The sequence below is a fragment of the Nycticebus coucang genome, chromosome 7 (assembly GCF_027406575.1).
Source record: "Nycticebus coucang isolate mNycCou1 chromosome 7, mNycCou1.pri, whole genome shotgun sequence".
NCBI lineage: Eukaryota > Metazoa > Chordata > Mammalia > Primates > Lorisidae > Nycticebus > Nycticebus coucang.
Genome location: NC_069786.1, coordinates 72,304,322 through 72,309,389, shown reverse-complemented (window position 1 = coordinate 72,309,389; position 5,068 = coordinate 72,304,322). Strand labels below are relative to the sequence as shown.

The 5,068-nt window shown below is 43.9% G+C and overlaps 1 non-coding gene across 1 annotated transcript; it reads left to right on the top strand.

Annotated features, from left to right (window-relative positions):
- The first annotated feature begins 1,525 nt into the window (after nt 1-1,525).
- LOC128591104 (U1 spliceosomal RNA) lies at nt 1,526-1,689 on the top strand. Its single transcript, XR_008381530.1, has one exon. It is a non-coding gene; the product is annotated as a U1 spliceosomal RNA (small nuclear RNA).
- The last annotated feature ends 3,379 nt before the right edge of the window (nt 1,690-5,068 follow it).

Below are 5,068 nucleotides of genomic sequence, written 5' to 3'. Positions count from 1 at the left end.
ACAGTATATAACTGAGCAAAACCACCTGTCAGAGGCAGTTTATAAATAATGACAGAAAAATCTATCTCTATATTTTATATTTAAATATTATGTTTGACACCAAATGGTTTTCAAAGCTTGATTACTCACCTTAATCAACAACCTTGGCTCCAAATATTTTGGCTCATATCAAAAGCCTAAAGTTTTAACTTCAATGATAAAGAATTGGTACCATTGAGAATATTCCAAGGAAAGGAGGTGAACTGTGAAGGCCAGCCCCAGAATGGAGTTCCAACATTGCTTTGAGAAATGGCAGCCTCGTGGGGTTAAGTGCATAGTCCTAGACTGACAGTTTTGAGAGGAACAGCACATACTCAGGATTTAGAAATTTAAAATATTTAAAAATCAGCTGCTTTATTGTGAAGCCCTATCTTGTGTACCATTTTGACTTAGAATGCATCTCTTCTAGATCTTTAATTGTTCAGAAAACTGTTGGGGAACAGCCATGGTTTAAAGCACATAGAATCACCTAGACCTAAAGTACTGGGGTTAGAGAAGAGGATTGTTTTCAAGAACTATGAATGAAACTGAACCACTTGGTTCATTAACTTGGTAATGTTAATTGAGTTGCCAATCACAATCTTCACGGAAGGGTTCCCTGATCAAATTGTCTACTTTATATATTTATATAATATTTAAAATAGTATATTTTAAATGCAGCAGCCCTTGTTTGCATATTATCATATAAAGGTATTTTGAATAATTTTATATGTATGAATCTTTTTATGCTTGTGTCTGTCAGGACTCTTTTTGACTCCAAATGGTAAAACTCCAACTAGCTTAAGAAAGAAAAAAATATTAGCTCAGCACCCATAGCTCACTGGTTAGGTGGGTTTGCACTGGGCTGGTGGGTTTGAACCTGGCCCAGGCCTGCTAAACAACAATGACAACAACAACAACAACGACAACAACAAAAATAGCTGGGCATTGTGTGGGACACCTGTAGTCCCAGCTACTTGGGAGGCTGAGGCAAGAGAATCACTTAAGCTCAAGAATTGGAGGTTGCTGGGAGCTGTGACACCATGGCACTCTACCAAGGGCAAGGTAGTAAGACTCTCTCTCAAAAGAGAGAGAGAGAGAGAGAGAGAGAGAAAGAAAGAAAGAAAGAAAGAAAGAAAGAAAGAAAGAAAGAAAGAAAGAAAGAAAGAAAGAAAGAAAGAAAGAAAGAAAGAAAGAAAGAAAGAAAGAAAAAGAAAAGAAATTGTGGAAGGCTATGGGTTTATCTCATGTTGCCTAAACTTAGGCAGGGAAGACATGGGACTAGACCTTAAGGGCAACAGGATCCAGGGGTCCTCAAACTGCAGCCCATGGGCCACATGAGGTGATGCGATTGTATTTGTTCCTGTTTTGTTTTTTTACTTCAAAATAAGATATGTGCAGTGTGCATAGGAATTTGTTCATAGTATTTTTTTAAACTATAGTCCGGCCCTCCAACAGTCTGAGGGACAGTGAACTGGCCCCCTGTTTAAAAAGTTTGAGGATCCCAATACTTACCTGGCAGGGGAGATACCATGATCACGAAGGTGGTTTTCCCAGGGTGAGGCTTATCCATTGCACTCCGGATGTGCTGACCCCTGCGATTTCCCCAAATGTGGGAAACTTGACTGCATAATTTGTGGTAGTGGGGGACTGCATTCTCGCTCTCCCCTGATTAAAAAATAATAATAATAAAATAAAAATAAAAAATAAAAAAAAAGTTTGAGGATCCCTGACTAGACATTGAAATGCTCTTAGAACTGCTCTCTCACCTTCCCACTGTGTTTCTTTCTGCCCATTGGGTTCACCCCCATGGCTGTAGAGTATGTAGCCTACATGGTAGAGAGCACACAACCAATGATGCCAAGCCTAATACATCACAACTCCTGCCAGATGATTCACAAAATTGTCATTCCCCAGTTCTAATTCAATGAAGCCCTCCCAGGCACACCTCTGATGAACCCACCAGGCACAATGAGTGTGGTCATGGAGATCATATGTGAATATGGCAGTACTCTCAGGAGCATACAATTGAAATAAGAGGGGTTGGTGAAAGAAGTTCTCAATAAAAGGGAAGTTTGGAGAAGAAACATGATGGCAGTCTACCACAATTTCCAAATAGAAATGTGAACGCCCCAGGAATAGAGTAGTAATGCCTCAAATACAATGTTCTCAATGCTCAACACTTGTTTGTCACTGACTGCCTTCCAAGCAACTGTTAGGACATGAAAAATATAACTGTTCTTCAGACTCTAAAATTGGTAGGAGCCAACCTCCTATATTTCCTTGACCTCAGCCCGTAACTCATCTGTGAAGAAATCAAAATTAAAGGTTTGGGCTCTGGAGTCAGCCTTTCTTAGTTGCAATTTACTTTGCTGGATATGTGACTTTGGACAAGTTGCCTAAGCCCAGGTGCCTCAGTTTTATCATCTGTAAAATGGAGATAGAACCTCCCTCAGAGGGATATCTGAGGATTCAATACCTACACCCGACAAAAAGTTAAGAGCCAAGAACAGTTAGCTACTGGGGTGGGGGTGGGGGGGCGGAGACAAGATGGCGGACAGAAGCCAGCTTTCCACAGAGGCTCCCGTCCAGAAGGAGAGTTAAAGGACAGAAATTTAGCAAGTAACCTGGTGGATTAGAGCTGCACCAAAAGAGAAGGTTGAGGAACACACATTAACCCCGCTGAGGCGAGCTACAACCCCAAGGATACAAACAAAAGGTACAAAATCCATCACCAAGCAGATGGGAGTCCCCCTCCCCCCTGAAAACAGCTCAGAGTGCCCCACAAACAAAAGAGCAGAGTTCAAAGATCCTCTCACTACACTCCAAGGGAGAGGCCCTCTAAAAACTGGACCTACCTCCCCTACTAGGATGTCATGCATTCTCCTGCCAGGCATAAAACTGTATAAAACTGTATATATTCTCTGCCTGCAATTCTGATCTCCCAGCACTCCCCTCCACTCTCACTCTGAGGTCTGTAGGCCTGTCCCCCAGGAGTCCAGATTCTTGGGTGATTTCTTGAGGGGTGTGGACAGGGCCTGGACTGCAGCTGGTCAGTGCTGATTCTGAGGCATGGGAGTGAGGAGAGGATGGTCAGCTGAGATGGAACGATGCTGGAGTGGTGGTGCCCCGAGGTGCAGAGCAGCAGCCATTTTTGGCAATAATAGGGCTCACCCCTGGATATTCCGAAGTCAAAACCCCCAGTCTCTCTGGGCAACCAGAGGAGGCCAGGCATCTTCTCAGGTGTCAACCACCACGGTACATATCTGGGATGGAAATGCAGGCCCCGGGGGTAAAGGGTTTGCCAGAGACTGTACCAGCTTGGGTGGAGTGCGGGGACTAGAAAACGCATGCACAGAGCCGGGAGATTCCCAGGGCGGGGCTGACCCAGAGGACTGCTTTCCTGGGCCTTAGAAAGACCCGGCCCTCAGGGGATCATCAGCCTATAGACAACTGAAGGCAGGAGGCTAGAACTGACAGCTAACTGAATACAAACCTGCAGGAGCAAAGACAGGGCCTGAGGTGCAGGTTCTGGGAACTCAAAACAACTTCTCTTTAGCAGGGGAATTTAGCAGGGACAGAAATAAATTCCCGCAAAGTTGTTCTGTTCTGTTCTGTTCTGTCAGTAACATCAATTGGGGGCGGGACTAGAACTGAGTGAACACGCCCCAGCTTCCATCAAGTGCCCAAGGTTGTCAGGCCTCACTTCCTCCTGCTGGATAGAGGCAGAGTGCAGAGGCCTGGCTGAGCAGACATACATTTCCTTGTGATTCAGGCAGGTGCAAACCCCTGGAGTATCTGCTCATTGGAGGCAAGTGGGTTACAGACCTGTGGGGTTATCAGTGACGGGGTGTGACAGACGTGCAAGCTGGGGAAGGAAGCATCAACATTCCCAGATTAATCTATTTGCTGGGGTGTCCTCCTGACTTCATGGAGCACTGGAGCAAGTCATATTTGAGTTGTCAGCAGACCCCTGCAATCTATTTGCCAGAGAAATTTTAAATTCTCCCACCTGAGACCAGTGCTGACTGAGACAATTGATTTGGACCTTTTGAACTGAGCCAATCACCCAAGGACTATCCAAGTGGTGCCCTGGGTGTGTGGGTGTAGGAAGGTTTGATTTTCCTTTTCCAATTGTTACTTGTGGGGGGCGGGGTGACTTAATTGCTGGTATTTCTCCACAGCTGAGACTTCAACCCAGAGTAACTGTTTCACTAGAGTCAGACAGAGACCAGATGAAAACAAGACAGAGTCACTTTGCCCCACCACACCAAACAGGTCCCCAGTTTCTCAGGCCATAGCAATGTACGGGTCCTCAACAAAGCTCCAGGGGAAAAATAAAAGGGTGTAAAATAATCATGGGGCAGAATCAGCGGAAAAACTCTGGTAACATGAACAACCAGAATAGATCATCCCCCCCCCCAAGGAAAGATATGGCAGATCTTATTCATAAACAGCTGCCTAAGATGTCAGAAATCAAATTCAGAATTTGGATTGCAAACAAGATTCATAGAATGGAGGAAAATTTGGAATTAGAAATTTGAGGAGAAATTCAAAAGTTGTTTCAAGAATTCAACGAAATTAAAGACAAAACCACCAAAGATTTTGACACACTGAAGCAAGAATTTGCATCCCTCAAAGATCTGAAAAATACAGTAGAATCCCTCAGTAACAGAGTAGAGCAAGCAGAAGAAAGGATTTCTGACATTGAAGACAAAGCTTTTGAACGTTCCCAAACTCTCAAAGACAAAGAGAAATGGAGAGCAAAAATGGATCATTCTCTCAGAGAGCTCTGGGATAATTCGAAGAAGGCTAATATCTGCCTCATAGGAATCCCTGAAGTGATGAAGTGGCTTCACAAGGCACAGAGGCTCTTCTCCCGAGATTATGAAAGAGAATTTTCTAGACATGCCAAGAGATTCTAAAATTCAGATAGCAGTTTCAGAACCCCAGCACAACTCAACCCAAATAAAACATCCCCAGGCATATCATAATTAACTTCACTAAAGTTAATATGAAGGAGAAAATTCTCAAAGCTGCCAGACGTAAG